Below are 22,167 nucleotides of genomic sequence, written 5' to 3' on the forward strand. Positions count from 1 at the left end.
ATGAAGCTCTTCAAAGAAGCTATTGACCCACAGGTTTCATTGGTGTTTCTGTCTTGGCTGAGCATTAAAGTCCCCTGGGGGAACGTAAAAAAGCTCTGATCCTGGGCTGTCATTCTGACCCATTACATTAGATCTCTGGAAGTGGAGCCTAGGTATCTGTATATACTAAAGGTTCCAAGTGATTCGGGTGTGCAGCCAAGTTTGAGAGCCACGGCTGAGAGATCAGGCAAAGCCCTACCCTGTCATACACTTGTCAGTATCCATCTTGGGCTGGTCAGTCTCTGGATTAGAAACCTCTCATCTCTTGCATGGATTATGTGTCTGGCTGCTGGTGTTCTAAGAGTGAAGCAGGAGAAGGAGGCTGGGATCTCTCCCATTTCATCTGCAGACCTTCACCCAGTTTCAATATGGTGTCTCAGCCCTACTTGGGTCCCCTAAGCCAGGTCCTCTCTGATTCAGTTTCAGGAGTCAATCTTGAGTTTCCTGCCAAGCTGCAGAGAGGCCATCATCTGGCTGTGCTGGGTGAGGAAGGGAATCTAGGAGGCTCACTGGGCCCGTGTATTCAATCCATCTTCCAGTCTCAGCCCTATTCTTCACCCCTGCTTTCAGATTCCTAAGGCTTTTCAGGGTTCTGAGCAAATGAACTACTTTCTTGCTGGCTTCCCCCACTGCAGGCTTTGGTTTCTGTTTTCTTTGGTCTGATAAGTCAGTTAACATACTCCAGCTCCCCCAAACTTTTTTCTTTTGATTTATCGTGTCTCAGTTACCTCCATTTCCATTCTCTTGAATGGCAATCAAGAGATTTATGGCTCTCATTTATGGCTTTTTTCCTCCTTTACTATTATTTTAGTGGGATTTCAGAAGACAGTGGAGATAAAACCAAGTGTGGAATCTGCAAAGTTTAACCGGAAATTTTCCAGAGTCTTTTTTAAAAATCAGAGTACATAATTATGGTAATCACTTCCAATCAATTACCCTCACAGGAGTGTAGAATGTGAGCTGTATGGCCCCTGGGATTTAGGAGTACTAGCACGGAGTATGATAACGGCTCTCCTGCTCAGAGTTCACAATGTATAATTTATCTTAAGCCTCTACATACCGTGAAATTGCATCACAGAACTCAGATTTGACTGGTGACAGTGTGCTGGTAAATGTTAACACTGGCACTCCAAAAAAAAGACCTGATCTGTAGCCTTTGCTCAAATACTCCCACCATGACAGTCAAGCTATCCCTGTCATCAAGGAAAAGTTGGGAGAAGATGAACAATAGCAGACCATGACATTCTATTTCCATGTAGAGAATTTCCTCAAGAGCATATAGATAATAGTAAATGTAAAAAGAAATTAGTTCCAAGTGTAATGAGTTCCAAGTGTTTATTACATTTGTTTTTAATATAATTTATTTAATTGCGTTTACATAATTCCATTTCTAATCATGGCTGTTTAACAACCAGCTTGCAAAACTCCACCTCTCACAGGCTGGAACAAGTTTGGGGCCAAGGGGTTAAGGAAGGCTTTCCTGAGGAGGTGACATTGAACCTGAAGGATGACTTGGAATTAGCAAAATTAGCTATACAGAAGGGATGAGGATACCTGCTCCAGGCAGGAACATTAGCACGTAAGCAAGTCCTGGGACTAAAGAGGGCCTGTCATACTTGAGAAACAGAAGGCAAAGAAAGTGAGGAAAAATGTGGGAAAATGAGATTAAAGAGAAAGACAGGGACCCAATGATGCAGAACCTTGTAGCCCATGGAGAGGATTTGGGACTTTATCCTAAGTGCAATGGGAAATTATTGAAGGTTTAAGCAGGGGAGTGAAAATCAGATTTAAGTGTTTAAAATATTATTCTTTTCTGGGCATGGGTTAAAGGACTCAAGAGTGGATGAAAGACATGAAAAGCACAAGGAACAAAAGAAAAACATAGATCAATTGGTCTTCATCAAAATTAACAACTTTTGTCCATCAAAGGATGCTACCAAGAGAGTGAAGAGACAACCCACAGAATGGAGAAAATATTCAAAGTCATATATCTGATAAGGGCCCAGTATCCAGAATATATAAAGGACTCTCACAGCTCATCAACAAGAAACCAAACAAGCCAATGAAAAAATGGGCAAATGGCTTGAATAGACATTTCCGCAAGAAGGTATACAAATGGCCAACAAGCACTTGAAAAGATGCTCAACGTCATTAGTCACTAGGGAAATATAAGTCAAAATTAAGTGAGATACTACTTCACAACCATTAGGATGGCTATAATTAAAACAAAACAGAAAATAACATGTGTGGTGAGGATGGAGAAATTGGAAGCCTCCAGTTTCTGGTGGGGATGTAAAATTGTACAGCCACTATTAGAAAATTTTGGCAGTTCCTCAGTACGTTAAACATAGATTACCACATGAGCCAGCAATTCCACTCTTAGGAATATATACTGCCCAAAATTGAAAACAGGTGTTATAACACTTGTACATAAGTGTTCATAGCAGCACTATTTACAGTAGCCAAAGGTAGAAACAATCCAAATGTCCCTCAACTGATGAATGGTCCAACAAAATGTGGTATATGGACACACTTGAATTTATTTGGCCATGAAAAGGAATACAGTACTGATACATGCTGCAACATGGATGGACCTTGAAAACATTAAGCTGAGTGAAAGGAGCCAGGTACAAAAAGCCATGTATTGTATGATTTCATTTATATGAAATATTCAGAATAGACAAATTCATAGAGACCATAGGTAAGTGGTTGCCAGGAGCCAAGGGTAGGGGAGAATAAGAATTATTGCCCGATGAGCCTGGGGTTTCTTTGGGGATGGGGGTGATGAAAACTTTCTAGAACTAGATAATGATGATGCTTGCACGACTCTGTGAGTGTGCTAAATGTCACTGAGCTTACACTTTAAAATGGTTAAAATGGTAAATTTTATGTGTACTTTGTCACAATGAGAAAAACAATTGAAAGCAAGGACCCCGTTCGAAAAAAAAAAAATGTCTGGTTGGGGGAATTCCCTGGCCGGCCAGTGGTTAGGAATTGGCTCTTTCACTGCCAGGGGGCCCAGGTTCAATCTTTGGTTGGGGAACTAGGATCCCGCAAAAACAAAAAGGAAATGTTTGGTTGGTAGAATTATGGGGACTTGGGCTTGAGGGGAGTGAGTCAAGGATAACGTCCAGGGTTTTGACAATCGTAACAGCAGGAGTGGTGATGCCATTTACCAAAATAGGAAATCCTAAAGGTCAAAATGGAAAGATCCCGAGTTCCCCTTTGGGCACGTTGAGATTGAGATGCCTGAGAAACAGCAGAATTTCAGGAAGGCAGTTGGCTACCTGTTATGTCTTCCTTCTGCTGGTTACCTGTATCTCCAGGTAGCTGCTGTGCCTCCAGCCTTCCTGTCCATGTGTCATAAAAGCAGGTGTGGAGGATTGGGAAAATAGCTTTCCCAGAAACTCCCAGCTCAGTTCTCGTTAGTCAGATGAGGGTCACATGGGTACCCTTTGCTGCAAGGGAATGTGAAGAGTAATTTTGCTGGGCACATTGCCACACCTTAACAAAAGGCGATTCTGTTTATGAGGAAGAAACTGGAATGGATGTCGAGTGGGCAGATATCAGTGTCTACCATACGGTGTAATTAATGTCATGAGCAATTCCAGCAGGAGCTGGACAGGAAGGCTGGGAGATAATACCAGGTGGAGATTCAATATCCTCTGAACTTGTCATGGAGGCTGAGTGATTGCAATTCCTTTCATCTTTCCTCAGAGTTCATTTATGATTTTCAAAATTTAATCATTCTAATAACTTTTCCCCAAGTCACTATGCCTCTCTAATATCTCCTGTGAGCCCAGATTTGAAGTCACTTTTCTGGTAAAGGAAGAATAGTGAGTAGAAATCATCCTCCCTCCACTGGGAAGTTCTATGCAATATGTGCATTGGTGCTATGCTCTAGAGAAATAAAGTTAACCACACAGATAGTTAGGCTAAGGTTCCTAACTTTTGTTTGAGACATAGGATATTGATAGCACGTGGAGCCAGGAAGGTTCTCAGTCACCCATGATTTGGTGAAATACTCATGTTCCTCCTCTACCTCAGTTAGAATTTTCATTGTTTGGCCTTTGCTCAAAGATGGGAACATCTAAGGAACAAAATAAACTTTCCACTCTTCATGAGTAAGCCTAATCTAAAACAAATTTAGTTTTAAGTTACAAAAAAAAAAAAAGCCATGCCATTTTAAAAATGTCAACTAACACAAAATGACTGAATTTTTACACTTCACTTTCAACATGTGAGTACCCTTGGAAACCTCAGGACTGAAATGTCGGATGCTATTCCAGCCAGGCGAGCTCAGAGGGGCAGTTAGGCAGACGCTGACTCCTGGGAGTGAGTCTGCACTTGAGAATTACTGTTGGGGCAGGTGATGTCATTTTCCTTTACTTGCTTCAAGAGACCAGTGTTTAATTAATGTTTGCTCTGTGACTCTAGGAGAAAATATCACCTTTCTTTCCTGTTCCACAAGGCTCTGTTGCCTCATTTATAAAACATACAACCGTTCCTTTAGGTAATTTCACTTGTAAGCATTAAATTCCACTCTGGTTTTTTTTTTCCTCTTTGTGGTTTTAAGGAAACAAAATCTAGAAAGTAAAAAATTGAAACGGCAGACCACAGTATGGCATCCTGGAAAGAGCCCCAATTGGGGACTCAGAATACTGTGGTTCTTGTCATGGATCTCCTAACAGATCTGAGCAAGTCCCTTCGTGTTTCTGGGTTTCTAACTCCTTTAGCTGAAAAAAAAAAAAAAGGAGGCTGGTTGTTGGGAAGACTTTAATGGCTAATCCCCAAAGTCCTTTAAGCTTTAATATGCTGTAAATTTTATTATGTAAGCCAAGGTGTTGGGTAGATATAGTAGTAAATTTTGCTTCCAGCTTCAAGTACAGGAAAAGTTACTTATTTTGGGTTAATTATTTAGATGTTTTTCATAATCGATGATTTGGAGATAAGCGGCCATTGACTAAATGGCTTAACGACATCAGGGATAGCATCTTTTTTTCCCCCCAGCTTTCTAGAGGTATAATTGACATAGAGTCCACATAATTTAAATGTACAATATGATGAATTTTGACATTTGTATATATCCATGAAACCATCACAACTCTCAAGATAGTGAACATGTCCATCACCCTCAAAAGCTTCCTCCTTCCCCTGTATAATCCTTCCTTCCTGTCTCTCCCCACACTCCTCAGGCAACCATTAATCTGCTTTCTGTCCGTATAGATTAGTTTGTATTTTCTAGAATTTTATATAAATAGAATCAACAGTATGTACTCTTTTCATCTGACTTCTTTCACTCAGCATAATTATTTTGAGGTCCATCCATGTTGTAGCGTTATAGCAATAGTTCATTCCTTTCATTTCTGAGTAGTGTTCCATTGTACGGATGCATCACAGATGGTTTATCCATTTACTTCCTGAAGGGCATTTGGTATGGTGTCAGTTTGTTTATCCATTTACTTCCTGAAGGGCATTTGGTATGGTGTCAGTTTTTGACTATTACAAATAAAGTTGCTATGAATCTTTGTGTAAAAATCTCTGTGTGGACATATATTTCTTTTTCTCTTGGGTAAATACCTAGAAATAGAATGGCTGGATCATATGGTAAGTAAATGTTAAATTTTTTTTTTTTTAAGGAAGTTGCCAAGCTGTTTCCAACATGGCTCCACCAGTTTACCTTCTCACCAGCACAGTATGAGAGTTCCAGCTCTTCATCCTTTAGCCAACACTTGGTATGGTCATTTTTTTTTTTTTTTTAATCTTAGCCTTCCTAATAGCTGTATAGTGGTATCACACTGTGGTTTTAATTTGCATTTCCCTAACAGTGTTCTCTTTATGTGTTTATTTCCGTGTATTTTCTTGGTGAAGTGTCTGTCCAAAATGTTGCCCATTTCTTTATTGGATTTTTGTTTTCTTTTTATCAAGTTTTGAAAGTTCTTTCTCTACTCTGGAAACAAGTTTTTTATCAGATATGTGATTTGCAAATATCTTCTCCCAGTATGTGGCTTACCTATTCATTCTCTTTACTGTGTTGTTCAAAAAGCAGACATTTTTTATTTTGATAAGTTTCAATTTATAAATTATTTCTTTTATGAATTATGCTTTTAGTGTCGTATCTAGAAATCTTTGTGTAACCCAAAGTCACAAAGATTTTCTACACTTTCTTCTAGAAGTTATTTTTTTTAATGTAGCTTTAAATTTTACATTTAGATCTATGATCTATTTTGATTTTTGAGTTAATTTTGTATATAGTATGAAGTATGGCTCAGGCTCCACTTTTTTTTCTTTTTGTATATGGATATTCAATTATTCCAGCATAATTTGTTTGTTTAATGTTTTTTATTGTGGTAAAAGTCACATAATAGAAAACATACTATTTTAACTGTATTTAACTGTGCAGTTCAGTGGCACTAAGTACATTCACATTGTTATGCAACTCTCACCATCTCCTGAATTTTTCACCTTCCTAAACTGAAACTCTGCCCCCATTAAACACTAACTCCCCATTCCCCCTCCTCACCTCCTTCCACCACTGGGCCCCCGGGATCTACCAATGTACTTTCTGACTCTATGGATTTGACTGTTCTATGTACCTCATATAAGTGGAATCAAACAGTATTTGTCTGTACCTACTGTATATTGGAATGCATTTTTTTTTGGAATGCATTTTTAAGGTTAACTTAATACATGTCCTACAACCAGATTGTACCTTCTTTTTTTTTTTTTTTTTTTGCCCTGTGCTATACAGTAGGTTCTCATTAGTTATCTATTTTATACATAGTAATGTCTATATGTCAATCCCAATCTCCCAATTTATCCCACCCCCCGTTTCCCCGCCTTGGTGTCCATATGTTTGTTCTACATCTGTGTCTCTATTTCTGCTTTGCAAATAGGTTCATCTGTACTATTTTTCTAGATTCCACATATATGTGTTAATATACAATATTTGTTTTGCTCTTTCTGACTTGCTTCACTCTGTATGACAGTCTCTAGGTCCATCCACATCTCTGCAAATGGCACAATTTTGTTCCTTTTTATGGCTGAGTAATATTCCATTGTATATATGTACCACATCTTTTTTATCCATTCCTCTGTTGATAGACATTTAGGTTTCTTCCATGTCCTGGTTATCGTAAATAGTGCTGCAATGAACATAGGGGTGCATGTATCTTTTGGAATTATACTCCTAGGTATATGCCTAGGAGTCTGCATTATTTGTTGAAAAGATTATCCTTCTATAGTGAACTGCTTTTGTAATTTTGTGAAAAATAAGTTATCAATATATGTGTGGACTTATTTCTGGTATCTCTATCCAATTTTATTCATCTCTTTATCTGTGTCAGTATCATCCTGTCTTTTTATAATTTATTGATTTTTTGGCCACACTGCACAGCATGTGGGATCTTAGTTCCCCGATCAGGAATCGAACCCACACCCCCTGCAGTGGAAGCACAGAGTGTTAACCACTGGACCACCAGGGAAGTCCAGTATCACCCTGTCTTGATTATTGTAGCTTTGTAATGTCTTGAAATCAGGTAATTTAATTCCAACAATTTTTTTCAAAGACAGTTGGCTACTTTTGGTCCTTTGCAGTACAATATGAATTTTAGAATCAGTTTGTCAATTTCTACAAAACAGCTTCCTGGGATTTTGGTTGAGATTCATGAAATCTACAGACTGGGGAGGAATGGCATTGTAACAGACCCATAAATGCAGTTGATCCATCCATTTATTTGTGTCTTAAATTTTCTTTCAATAATGTTTGCAGTGTACAGATGTTGAACATTTTTGTTAGATTAATCTTTAAGTATTTTGTAAATTTTGTGCTATTGTAATTGGTATTATTTTTAAAATTTTCAATATCTGGTTGTCCATTGCTAGTATATAGAAATATAGTCGACTTTTATAGGGTGTGCATGTATCTTGCAACCTTGCCAAACTCACTTACTCATTTTAGAAGCTTTTTTGTAGATTACACTGGGTTTTCTACAGATCATGTCATATGTAAATAGTTTTATTTATTTCTTTCCAATCGGTATGCTTTTTATTTCTTTTCTGTTTGATTTGTTTGTTTTTGCCTGATTGCACTGCCCTCAAGGGCAATGTTGAATAGAAGTGTTGAGAGTCATCTTCTTTGCCCTGTTCCTGATCTTAGGAAGAAAGCATTCAGTCTTTCATCAAGTATGATGTTAGCTGTACATTTTTGTAAATGTCTTTTATCAGGTTAAGGAAAATTCCTTCTATTCCTAGTTTGCTGAGAGTTTATATCAGGAATGGATGCTGAATTTTGTTAAATGTTTTCTTCATTTATTGAGATGGTCATATAAAGTTGTTTGGTTTTTTGTTTGTTTATATGGTGAATTATATTGACAGATTTTTCAAATGTTAAATCAATCTTGCATTTCTAATGTCTGTTTAGAATTTTTGCATCTATATTCAGGGGGGATATTAGACTTTAGTTTTCTTTTCTTGTAATGTCTTTATCTGGTTTTAGTCTCAGGGTAATACGGCCTCATAAACGGAGTTAGGAAGTATTTTCCTCACCATCAATTTTGGGGGGAGAGTTTCTGTAGGATTAGTTTTCTTAGAGTTATAGTAACATTATCTAGGATTAATATTCCTTAAATGTTTGGTAGAATTTATGAGCAATGCCACGTGGACCATGTTTAAATTCAATTTCTTGATATAGAACTATTCAGGTTATCTATTTCTTTTTTTTTTTTTTTTTTGCGATACGCGGGCCTCTCACTGCTGTGGCCCCTCCCGTCGCAGAGCGCAGACTCAGCGGCCATGGCTCACGGGCGCAGCCGCTCCGCGGCATGTGGGATCTTCCCGGACCGGGGCACGAACCCGTGTCCCCTGCATTGGCAGGCAGACTCTCTACCACTGTGCCACCACGGAAGCCCTATTTCTTCTTTTTTTAAAATAAATTTATTTACTTATTTTTGGCTGAGTTGGGTCTTTGCTGCTGCGTGCGGGCTTTCTCTAGTTGCGGCGAGCAGGGGCTACTCTTTGTTGTGGTGCGCGGGCTTCTCATTGCGGTGGCTTCTCTTGTTGCGGAGCATGAGCTTTATGCATATAGGCTTCAGTAGTTGTGGCTCGTGGGCTCTAGAGCACAGGCTCAGTAGTTGTGGCCCACGGGCTTAGTTGCTCCACGGCATGTGGGATCTTCCCAGACCAGGGCTCGAGCCCGTGTCCCCTGCATTGGCAGATGGATTCTTAACCACTGCGCCACTAGGGAAGCCTCTCTGTTTCTTTTTGAGTGAGCTTTTCTGTGGGTCTTTCAAAGAATTTTTCCATTTCATCTAAGATATCAAGCTTACTCCATAAAATTATTCATAATATTCCACTATTATCCTTTTAATATCTGTAGAATCTGTGGTGATATTACTTTTATTATTCCTGACATTGGTAACTTTTGTCTTCTTTCTTTTTTTCCTATTAACATTTATCAGTTACATATATTGATCTGCCCCGAGGACTGGCTTTTGGTTTCATTGATCTCTTTTTTCTGTGTTTTATTTCATTGATTTCTGCTCTTATGTTTATTATTTCCTTTCTGCTGCTTATTTTGGGTCTCACTGGCTCTTTTTCTAGGTTTTTTTTTTTTTTTTTTGAGATGGAAGCTTAGACCACTGATTTGAGATCATTTATTTTAAAATCTTTCTTCTTTGCTAATATAGATACTTAGTGATATGACTTTCCCCCTAAGTCCTGTTTTAGTGGCATCCCATAAAATTTGTTGTGTTGTTTTCTTTTTTTCTTCAATTCAACCTACTTTCTAATTTTCCTTTTGAGTTCTTTGATAATAGTTATTTAGAGAAGTGTTTAATTTCCAAATATTTAGGGATTTTCCACAGATCTTTCTGACATTAATTTCTAATTTACTTCCATGTGGTCAGGCAACATACCGTAATCCATTTGGTTTTTCTGCCCAGCCTCAGGTAATTTTCTTACATGCACGTGTTGATCAGTATTTGGCTGAAACTCAAGGAGAACCCTCTGCAGATCTCTGGATTTCTCTCTTTGTATAGCCCTCTCTTCTCTGGTACCCTGTCCTGCAAACCTAGCTGCCATTCCTCAGATTCTTCCTCTATCATTTCAATTCAGGAAGTCCACTGGGCTTTGCCTGGATTCCTGCTCCCTGTTCCACAGCCTAGAAACGCTTGTCAAGGCAGGAATCTGGGGCAATCATAGGGCTCACATTTTTTTTTCCCCAGTCTCTTATGTATCACTCTTTTTCATTGCCTGATGTCCCAGTGTCTTGAAATCTGTCATTTCATATATTTTGTCCTCTTTGATGTTCGTTTCAGGTAGAAGGGTAAGCCTGATCCCTGTTATTCCATCTTAGCCAGAAGTAGAAATTTGGGGCGGGGGGTGGAGAGAGCTAGCTAGCACCTTAGTCTTTTTCTTGGAACTTCCCTCCTGCTTAGAGCCTAATGATCACAAAATGACTACTACATCACTAAGCATTATCTTTACATTTAAGGCAGGATTTAGTGCCAGCCATGCTTGTCCATTTCATTACAAATACAAATATTTTCCCAGAAGTTCCCTAGCAAGCTTATCTTTATACCTCATTGGTCATAATGAGACCATCCTTATCTGTGAGTCTGAGAAAGCAGGAAGCAGTGTGTCATGATTGGCTTAAGCTAGGTATGATTTATCACTAGACATATTGCCACCCCAAAAGAATTACAGAAGGAAGGAGAGAGGAACATAGGATATTGGATAGATAACTAGCAGGTTCTGGCACTGAGGCAACTACCAGTGTCTTTTCCAGAAAGAAAATCAGCATCATTGCCTTGCACGTAATCCACAGAGACTTTCCTGACAGCTGCTTTCCAACCTCTCTATAGCTGATAAAAAGGTCCTATGTCCTGAGGACCAGCGATAACATTCTAGTGCTCTCTGAGGGCTACTTCTTACCTTCAAGAAGGACTTTGAAGCTCTGAAACATCAAACCAAAGAGAAATTATCAATTAAGCTGCTACTTGTTCAAGCCTCTGTGGTGAGATTTTCTGTTACTTGCTTCTAAGTAAGTTAAAATTAGCAAGTAGACATACCATCCAAGTGATGCCTACTTCACTAACTTCAAACGCGACCTCAGAAGATTTCTTACAGCCCATCTGAGGATCCATTGTTTTGTTTATCCTGTTTGGCTCGGCTCAGAGGTGATCAGGGAGAATGGAGAGACAGTTAGTTCCTAGCGTTCTTCCCAGCAGTCTTGGCACAGGAGTGCCAAGTTCCATACAAATTGATGAAGCACTTCACAAGCCTGCAAGCCTGACTTTTGGGCCAAGGAGGCATCTTATTTGGCCAAGGAGACATCCTTCTGTGCGAATGCTTGAGCTTTCATGTTTGGGTCACTGGCAGAGCCTCCAAGCACTTAGATGTTAACTTTACAGAAAAAAAAAAAAGCAATTATTATTTTTTTAAATTAATTAATTAATTAATTTATGGCTGTGTTGGGTCTTCGTTGCTGCGCGTGGGTTTTCTCTAGTTGCGGCGAGCGGGGGCTCCTCTTCTTTGCGGTGCACAGGTTTCTCACGGAGGTGGCTTCTGTTGTTGCAGAGCACGAGCTCTAGAGTGCAGGCTCAGTAGTTGTGGTGCACGGGCTTAGTTGCTCCGTGACATGTGGGATCTTCCTGGACCAGGGCTGGAACCCGTGTCCCCTGCATTGGCACGCAGATTCTTAACAACTGTGCCACCAGGGAAGCCCAAAAAAGCAATTATTTTTACACCAACATTTTAAGTCCTAAGACTGACTTATAGGTGTCAGGAAATAGGGAAAGTAGTTCTTATCTTTACCTAGTAAAGACAGACTTGACCTACTTTCCAAATGAGTCAGGTAAAGATACTTATTAAGTGAAGAGAGTCAAATAGTGTCTCTTTCCTGGATACCCAAACTAAGTCTCCATGGAGCTTAAAATTGTTTATTTCATGAAATAGTTGCATGAGTTTTCAGCAGAATTTCCTGCTTAGGCCAATCTGGCTGAGAAAGATTCTTGGGTCTGCCGTGTCCTAATATTTGGGTGGTTAAGCACAAACTCTACAACTGAGCAGGATCTGTGGAAGAAAGGCCTGGGAGGGGTATCTGGCTTGGAGAGGATTGGAGGAGAGAGGTCCAGCTTGGAGGATATTACCCGGCTGGAGGAGGGGAAAGATGGGATCAGAGGAGAATTAACAGGTACTCCATTGAACATTACTTCTTATATTAGTAAGGATGAGCTAAGTTATGCTGCAATGACAAACAACCCCCAAATCTCAAAGGCTTTATGCAACAAAAGTTTATTTCTGTCTCATGCAAAGACGTTTGTGGGCCCAGGCAGATCTCTAGGGTGGTTGTCCTCTGCATGGTGACTGAGTTGTCCAGGCTGTTTCAACTTTTTTGGACCTTCCATCTCAACTTACAGCCTTCTCCATGATTGCCTCAGTGGTGCAAGAAAGAGCCTGGAGAATCACACATGGGCGTTTCACTGTCTCAGCCTGGAAATGATGTGCACCATCACGTTGGCCATCACAACTAGTCATGTGGCCCTGTCCAACTGCAAGGAATATAAAAACTGAGAAGTGCAGTCTTTCGTATGCCTGGAATACAAAAGGAATCAGATATTGGTAGATAGAGTGATGTCAAATAGACTACTCTAATTTGTAAAACTTCTCTTAGAGAAGAATTCTGTCCCAAGTTGTCCCCCAGTTTAGAATTTCTTTCCAGGAGGGGTTCAGGGTCAGCCTTATGGTTGGAAGAAGTTTTAAGGGACTTATTTTGAAACTGCATTTACAAAGCCAGAAACAGCTGTATAGATTGAACATTTATTTCAGGCAACTTTGGAGGATGCTGGTGGAGGCTGTGAGTGAGCAAAATCCCCCAATCCCACCTCTTTCTCTCTTCCCTGCCTTGTCACTTACAGTGCCCAAGCTTCAAGTGCTTTAAGTATGATGCAGTGAGCATGTGCGCATTTGGTACCAGTCAAAACCCCCAAAGGGCAGGTCACCAATGGGCCCTCATGGGCAGGGAGGCCCGGGGAAGTGGTGTAGGCACCCATGAGACACTGGCTTCCACAACACGGCCCTTCAGTCTGTGCTGATACCTCGTTCCAACCTCTGTTTCCTGCAAACATCAGCAGTTCCACACCTTGCTATCCCAGTAATGCATCTTCTCAGGGAAGACCACTGGAAAAGTGCAATCAATAGATTAGATACTGCTGCAACTCTTGGAGCTCATCTCCTATTAGGAGTGGGTCTGTGTGTTTGTGCTGGAAAGAGCAGGAGAACAGAGAGTAGCACGCAGTTTTCTCAGCAGGACTGTGACAGTTAAGCACTCAACCCCGTCAGTGAGCCTGGGAGGAGGGCAGACAGGAAGACGTGCAGCCAGATGACTCACAGCCCCTCCACCTTGGGAGGCTCTTAGCAGTCTAGGGAATCCAATCAAATCACAGAGGTGCCAGGGACAGTGAGAGTTTTATCATCCGAAACAGCCACATTGGCCCTCCAGGTGGTACCTCAGCCATTTTCTGACCCTGCCAGATATGGTAACCAGATGTTGGTGTTGTGCTTTGTCCTCTCAAGGCTCAGCCGGCCTTGCACACACAACTGTGATATATTATGGGTCTGCCTAAGGGAAATGAAGAGCAAATAAACCTGTCTTTTGTGTTCCTTTTGCGCTAGTCCCCAAATAAGCAGATCTTCCCTTCTCCTCTATGTTAACTCACCCAGGAGGGCCCTCTCTGGTTATCATGCCCAGTCTTGGAAATTTCTCCTTAAATGTTCCTCTCTTAGTGCTCACTTCGGCAGCACATATACTAAAATTGGAACGATACAGATAAGATTAGCATGGCCCCTGCACAAGGATGACACGCAAATTCATGAAGTGTTCCATATTTTTTCAGTTAAGGGATACACAAAACAATTAGATGTAAAATATGGTATCGAAACAGTAATCATGAGGGGAGGAGAGTACAAATGCAGGGTATTTTAAAAGCATTTGGAATTAAGAGATCAGCAACTTAAAACAATCACATATAGATAGATAGATAGATAGACTGCTATACAAAATCTCACAGTAATCACAAACTAAAAATCTATAATAGATATACACACAAAAAAGAAAAAGGAATCCAGACACAACACTAAAGATAGTCATCAAATCACAGGAGAGGGGCTTCCCTGGTGGTGCAGTGGTTGGGAGTCTGCTTGCCGATGCAGGGGACACGGGTTCGTGCCCCGGTCCGGGAGGATCCCACATGCCGTGGAGCAGCTAGGCCCGTGAGCCATGACCGCTGAGCCTGCGTGTCCGGAGCCTGTGCTCCGCAACGGGAGAGGCCACAATGGTGAGAGGCCCGTGTACCGCAAAAAAAAAAAAAAAAAAAAAAAAAAATCACAGGAGAAGAGAATAAATCTTCCTGCCTTAGTTTCATTCCTTTAGCTAAATCTCTATTATTCTGAAACTATTCTTGCAAATGGAGAATAATTAACAAGTTTTCTGCCTTATCAATTAATGAATTAATTATTGACTCAATTAATTTTAATTCTTCAAATATATTCATCCATCCATTTCTCTGTGTTCCCCTTCTACTCAATAAAATATATGCAAAATATTCTGTTGGTGTCTTAGGGGATTTTGGAAAAAAGAAAGTGATAAACAGAGATAGTGAAAGATATCCAGGGGTTTCTGGACAGGACACCAACAGTGACCACTTTAGGAGGTGACATTTAAGCTGCCATTGGAGTGGCCATACTACCCAAAGCAACTACAGATTTAACGTGATCCCTATGAAATTACCTATGACATTTTTCAAAGAACTAGAACAAATAATCCTAAAACTTATATGGAACCACAAAAGACCCAGAATTGCCAAAGCAATCCTGAGGAAAAAGAACAAAGCTGGAGGCACAACCCTCCCAGACTTCAGACAATACTACAAAGCTACAGTAATCAAAACAGCATGGTATTGGCACAAAAACAGACATATGGATCAATGGAACAGAATAGAGGGCCCAGAAATAAACCTACACACCTACAATCGATTAATCTTCAGCAAAGGAGGCAAGAATATACAATAGAGAAAAGAGAGTCTCTTCAGCAAGTGGTGCTGGGAAAGTTGGACAGCTGCATGTAAATCAATGAAGTTAGAACACACTCTCACACCACACACAAAAATAAACTCAAGATGGCTTAAAGACTTAAAGGTAAGACATGACACCATAAAACTTCTAGAAGAGAATATAGACAAAACATTCTCTGACATAAACCATACCAATGTTTTCTTAGGTCAGTTTCCCAAGGCAATAGAAATAAAAGCAAAAATAAGCAAATGGGACCTATGGTGCCATTGGAGTGATAAGAAAAAGCTGGTCATGCCAAATGCAGAGGAAGAGTGAGCTTGGTGAGTCAAGGGTCTGGTCAGAAGATCAGTGGGCCAGGACTGTAGGATGCGAAGGGTGATTTGGGGGGAGATCAGATCATGTGGAACTTTGTCAGCTGGGACAGGCATTCAGAAGACACTGGCTTTCTTAATCAGAAGCACATGGTTGAATATTCTGGTTTTTCTGATGTGGGCCTGTCTCTGGCCTACAGTTGCCTTCCATTTTTTGTGTGATACTAGTTTTTCCATTTAAGGTAATGTGAAGTTTCCTTTTAAAGTAAATGTATTTAAGGAAACAGAATAAGGCCTTATAAAAATATTGAGTGAATAATATAGATATGGCTAAAACCATAAAGTTGGTACATGAATGACTAAAATTAGAGAAACACTGCCCTTGGGCAGAGCGAAATGGGACAATCTGTTTGCGTCCCAATATGCTTAGGAGACCAGATGCCCAGTACTTTGCCGAGGATTTGAGAAGGCAGCCGCCTAGAGAAAGAGGCAGATGTGACTCTGCCTGGTGTTGTTCTAAAAGCCCAAGTGTCCACATAAAGGTAGCACAGAATATCCCTCACCTCATGGGTCACCTAACTGATGGCCAGGAAGCACTGAGGCTCCTAGCACCTTGCACACACCATTCAGATGCCAGTCATGGCCTCTTTAGGGTGCTGTACTTTACTTTACCTTTTAAGTTGCTCTTGATAATTATTTTAAACAGATTTCCCCAGCACAAAATAGGGAGGAGACTCACTGTGATTTCTTCTAAACCTTATACATTGTTTAAAAAAAAAAAAAAAAAAAGGCCTCACAAATATGGAAAGAAAATTCTGACAATTAAATACCCAGTGGCACACAGAAATAAAATGACAAGAATTACATTACAAAGATACCAAGATTTCTTGATTTTAAGTTCTGTTTAAAAATCTGTATTTCTGCAAATATCTGCATTCCTGAAATCAGACTACAGTCTCACAATTGATGTTTTTAAAAAATCTTACCAGGATATCTAGAACCTTGACTTTTTTTTAATGCACCTTGAAATTATCATGTAAATTTAAATGAGGCAAGACTCCCCATCTCATTGTTAAAATGAGTTGTAAGCATTTATTATGTCTATTATGTATGCGATGGAAAAGTGCTAATAATTCTTTTCTGACCTGACAGAACAGTCTTACAAGTATTTATACAGTTCAGGACACAGAGATGTTAATACAACACTAGTACCAAGGAAGCAAATGATCAAGTAAGACAACAAATCAGAATTGCAGGTTTCTTTGGGAGATTATTTTCCACAGGACACGCAAAATTTTCTGAAGACTTTAGCGTCTTGCAAAACTCTTTTGTTCAAATTATACCGCCAAGGATGATTGGTTACAACTATACATCTTCATATAAGCCTCTGTGCACAGGAAAACCAGATAAATGTTCTTGTGAGGGTTCTCCATCTATTCCTTATCGGTATGATTCGTTAAACTGATCTGTGACAAAAATGACCCCCCTCTTCCTCTGAAGCTTAAGGGGGAGACACAACTCCATCTTTTTCTGAATCTCTTTTTGTTCATTATGAGGAGTTGCATTTTAAAGCCAGATTCTAGAATTATATTAACTTTCAAAACACTAATCAGGCCTAAAGACCAATTCTATTAGGAAAAAGAAAAAATGGAGAAAGGGATGAAAAGAACTTTACCTAAAGACAATTAAATAGGAGCATATAGCATTAACTAATCACAGGACTAATAACAAAGTTGCAAAAGACCCCCAAACACAAGAACTGGTTCAATAAAGCAGAGAGTCAGTGTGCTGTAAAACAAAAGTAATCTGAAAGAATCTTCAGATTGGATGTGGAAAACATTTAAACTCAAACTTTGATTATGGTACCAAAGAAAAAAGTAGTGAATATATATATATATATATATATATATATATAATATTTATTTATTTATTTTTATATGGCTATTAACATTTACTAAGAAAAAAAGGTCATTTAATATGTTTTTCTTTTTTCTCAAAAGCTATTATGAAACCAGTGATGCATCTTCTATTGACGCATCTCAGAATTGAGGGAACATGGTACTTCTGTCATCAATATGTCTTAACATACTGGTCCTGGCTCTAAAAATGTGTGGCCATTTCTCAAGTTAGACAAGGGAAAATAAATCAATATGGCCTGGGGAAATTTTGCAGATAGAAATATTTACCAAAACCACTGAGCTAAATCACTGATTTTAATGAAATTATCTCAGACCAAGGCATACACTTTCTGATAATTAAAAAACAAAGAGTCTTCAAGTAAATTGGAGCACTGTGGAATCTTTGAGTCTAAAAGACCTGAGGAGGGTTCTCTTCCTAATTCCAGTATCGCTTCTATTAAGCCCCCGAGTGTTGTAATAAATGTCTACATAACTATTGGTTGCCTATAAGTTTCTTAACAGAATATATAGGGCAGGTTGTATCTCTGTTCAGAAAACATAATAAGGCCCAAACTCTCTATATCATTTATAATTAAGCTTGACTATGAATCACAGAGACCTAAAATAACAACAGTTTAAAGAAGGCAGACATAAAATTTCCATGTTATTCTGGCAGCTGGACTGCATAAATTCCTCAGAGACCCAGGATCCTTCCATTTTTTCCTTATAACCCAAATTGGTGGCTAGAGCTCCAGCCATCACATCTGCATTCCAGGTAGCAGGGTAGAAGACAGGCAAAGAAGAGAGGAGCAAGAGGCACATGGTAGCTTTTGCTTAAAGAACATTCCCAAAAGCTGCCAAAAGTTATTTCAACATATGTTGACCAGGTCACATGGTTATGCTGAGCTTCAAGGGACTAAGAGAAATATTTTTATTCTGGGGGGCTAGAGCGCAGTTAAAATTGGAAACTCTATTAATATGGAAAAAGGGAAGAATGAATAGTGAGGGGGAAACAGTATTCTCTGCAAACCTCTTGGACAACTCTATTAAAACTGGTGTGTTTTTTTGGTAATTGAAAAAGTCAGTTAAAGCAGGGAATCACAAAAAAGAGACTTACACATTAATGATATTTACTGTAAATGTTCCTTACAAATTCTACCATATCAAGTATGTCCATTCATCACTTTCTTTAACTACGAGGCTGCTGATGACAGTCAGTCTTGCATTTTTCTGAGTAGCTATCACTTTGGCTTCTTGAAAGAGAAGCAGAGAGCTTCCAGGTTGGTGAGTACATGGAGATTCAGGGAGAGTGGCAAGCTTGGAGAGGGCATGGAAGCTCCACGCCCTTTCCCCATACTTTGTCCTGTGCATCTCCTCCATCTGGCTGTTCCTGAGTTATATTCTTTTATTAAAAACCTGCAATCCAGTCTTTTATCATTGATTCATGTAGCTGGCAAAAACACCACAAACATCTTCAGTACCTCTGGTTGCATAAGAGCAGAAGATGACATCTCAAATATGGCTGAGGGGTTTAAGTCTCATTTCATTTGTCTGATTGGAAAACTGTGCTGTAAGAATAAAGATAGCTAAGACAAGGTAAATGCGCTGGATGACAGTTCCTTGATCCTGAACAGCTGCAGCGTCAGTGACAGTAACCCCTTTCTGACCCAGTGGGTGGTACATGGCATCAGAAACCTTACAGGAGACAATAGCCAGAAGCATCTCCCTACTTTTAATAAAACGGGTTTTGAGGTTGAAAGAAGGGCGACAAGCTGATTCTGAAATCTACTAGTGACGCACCTTAGTTGTGAATGAACCCTCCATCCAAATATATGAATTTTTGGATCTGTTTCATGGATTTTTCATCCATAATCTGTGAAATTACAAGTGTTTGAAGATTGATAAATACAGATTAAGGAATATATGACTCTTTTAGATAATAGAGTTAAATGCTTATAAGCTAAAAAGTGAAAGTACAGGGGTATTCTCTTGTTTCTTTGCTTTCAAAGTGTAACTGTCTGGTTTGCCTTCATCTTCATGGGTACAAAGCATGTTTAAGTAATATATTGTACTTACTGTGGCAACAAATAACAAATTCTTCTCTTTGGGGAAAGAAAAGAGAAAGAGAGAGAAGCAGGAACTTAAAGATCTTGAACACTCTAAGGACATGATCCTATAGATTTCTATAATAGCCCCAATCTATAGTTGTCTCATCCACACCTAATTCTGCAGGATCTTTTTAATGAACTGGGTTTTGGATTTGGGAGTTTGGCTTTGTTTTCTGTCTTTCCTAACTACTTAAATTAGCTTTCATAGAAACAATTCCCTCTTATGCTCACATTTTCCCCATTTAAGTGTTGTTTAAGGACAATGTCAAAATGGAACATTTCCATTTTCTTAATTTTGGCTGAGGCCCTGAAACTGAGAACAAAGGGTATTAAGTATCCACACATTTTAAAGACAAGACCCAGATCATTCTTGGAGGATTTGCCAAGCTGTGGCCAAACGTTTCCACCATAACTTAGCTCAACCCTAACTTCCAGGCTGCACAAGAGAAAGGTAGAGCTATTGAAGAAGGCTGATAGAAGGAATTTCTTTGAAGTTGGGATTGGGGACATCTTCAAGGTGAACTTCTAGAAGACCATGATGTCGAGCTGAAGGTCACCAAGACGGGAAGCAGGCGTTGTGCCTGGAAAAGTTGAAAGGCAGAAGCTGCCCTTGGCTGCAGAAGGGGGAGGTAGTGGTACAGTGAGCACAACTGTACTTCCAACGCCTGTGCTTCCACCAGCGTCAGGCAAGTATGTTTCCCAGTGGCCAGAGTGGACATCACTGAAGGACACTGAACTCGACCACCTTGAAAGGGCCTCGCCCAAGACATCTGCCCACCAGAGCAATGTACTCATCAGAAGTTAAGAGCTGAGTGGAGAGTCATAAATGGCCAACTAGGGAAGCATTTGCCTGTGCCAGGGGATGGGGAAGTGGGAGGTCTAGGCGGTGCTGGTGATGGTGGAGCCCACAGAAGTGCCCCGGAGAGAAAGAGCAAACCGCTGGGCATCTGCCACTCAGGGGCACTGGTACCAGATTATAGTCACTGCTCACACACATTCCTTTCTCTTTCTCTGCCTAGTTTTAGCACTGTATATCCAGACACAGCACAGTGAGTGGGGAAGGAGGCACGGAAGAGTAGATGGAGGAATAGTAAGAAGCCGGCCATGCCCCTGATGGGATTCTGAGCCTCAGTCGGCCCACACTGGAGGACGAGGTGAAGCTTTGATATTAAACTAGCCTGCACTTTTGTATAAAAAGTCAGATTATTTATTAAGGTCTGAAAGTGAGTAGAAATGTTACGAGATCTGTTGGAGAGACCATCCAATGGCAGGGAAAAAAATTCAATACTGCATATTTGAGAAAGAAAAAGTTGGTTGGGGGGGGGGTTTCCTTCAGTTTGCACACTCTGAATTCTTATTCAGTACATTGGGTACATATTTAATGAAGTTACATAATTTTAATACTTAGTGAAACAGGCACAAGCAGTTTTGGAAACAGTTACAACTGACTGTTGGTAAGCATACAATTAAATTAGTGGCAGGGGAAGACCTCAAGTGCTGTGGAGAGAGGCCAGGATATTCAGAGGGAATTGTTTTACAGAGGAAATCCTGAGTGGTGAGTGGCTTATGTGGAGGGTGTGAACTTTACCGTCCCCTCTTTTGAACACCTGCTTTTTCTTTTCTTTTTTAATTGAAGTACAGTTGTTATATAACATTATTAAGTTACAGGTGTAAAATAAAGTGATTCACAATTTTTAAAGGTTATACTCCATTTATAGTTATTATAAAATATTGGCTATTTTCTCTATGTTGTATAGTATTTCCTTGTAGCGTAGTTTATACCCAATAGTTTGTACCTCTTAAACCCTTACACCTATATTGCTCCTCCCAACATCTCTCTCCCCACTGGTAACCACTAGTTTGTTCTCTATATCTGTGACTCTGCTTCTTTTTATTATACTCACTAATTTGTATTTTTTAGATTCCACAAATAAGTGCTATCATATAGTATTTGTCATTCTCTGACTTCTTTCCCTTAGCATAATGCCCTCCAAGTCCATCCAGGTTGCTGCAAATGGCAAAATTTCATTATTTTTTTATGGCTGAGTAACATTTACATATATATACTTATATCACATATATATATATATATATATATATATATATATATATATATATATATATATATATATACACCACATCTTCTTTATCCATTCATCTGTTGACAGACCCTTAGGTTGCTTCCATATCTTGCCTATTGTAAATGATGCTGCTATGAACACTGGGGTGCATGTATCTTTTTGAATTAGTGTTGGGTTTTTTTCAGATATATACCCAGGAGTGGACTTGCTGGGTCATATGGTAGTTTTATTTGTAGTTTTTTGAGGGACCTCCATACTGTTTTCCACAGTGGTTACACCAATTTACATTCCTACCAGCAGTGTATGAGGGTTCCCTTTTCTCCACATCCTCACCAACATTTGTTATTTGTGTTCTTTTTCATGATAGCCATTCTGACAGGGAACACTCCCTTTCTAGAGGAAAGCCCACTTAGAGGTAATACGTGAAAAAAAAAAGTCAAACTTAAAGTAATGGTACCTCCATACAATGAAATATTAACACTTCAAAACGGACTTAAGAGATCATTTCAATTATTAAAGTCAAGTGAGTAATAAGGGCATAACTCTCATTTATCCTCTTTTATGTGTTTGAAATTTTCCATGATAGAAAGATTTTTTTTTAAACAAGTTGTCTGTTACAAAAGTTATTAGCTCCTCTTGGGCCACTCACTCCTTTGAG

The 22,167-nt window shown here is 39.5% G+C and overlaps 1 non-coding gene across 1 annotated transcript; it reads left to right on the forward strand.

The window, feature by feature from the left end:
- The first annotated feature begins 13,823 nt into the window (after window positions 1-13,823).
- LOC132423808 (U6 spliceosomal RNA) lies at window positions 13,824-13,930 on the forward strand. The gene has a single exon (XR_009519111.1). It is a non-coding gene; the product is annotated as a U6 spliceosomal RNA (small nuclear RNA).
- Window positions 13,931-22,167: the final 8,237 nt, after the last annotated feature.

Source organism: Delphinus delphis, chromosome 3 (genome assembly GCF_949987515.2).
Source record: "Delphinus delphis chromosome 3, mDelDel1.2, whole genome shotgun sequence".
NCBI lineage: Eukaryota > Metazoa > Chordata > Mammalia > Artiodactyla > Delphinidae > Delphinus > Delphinus delphis.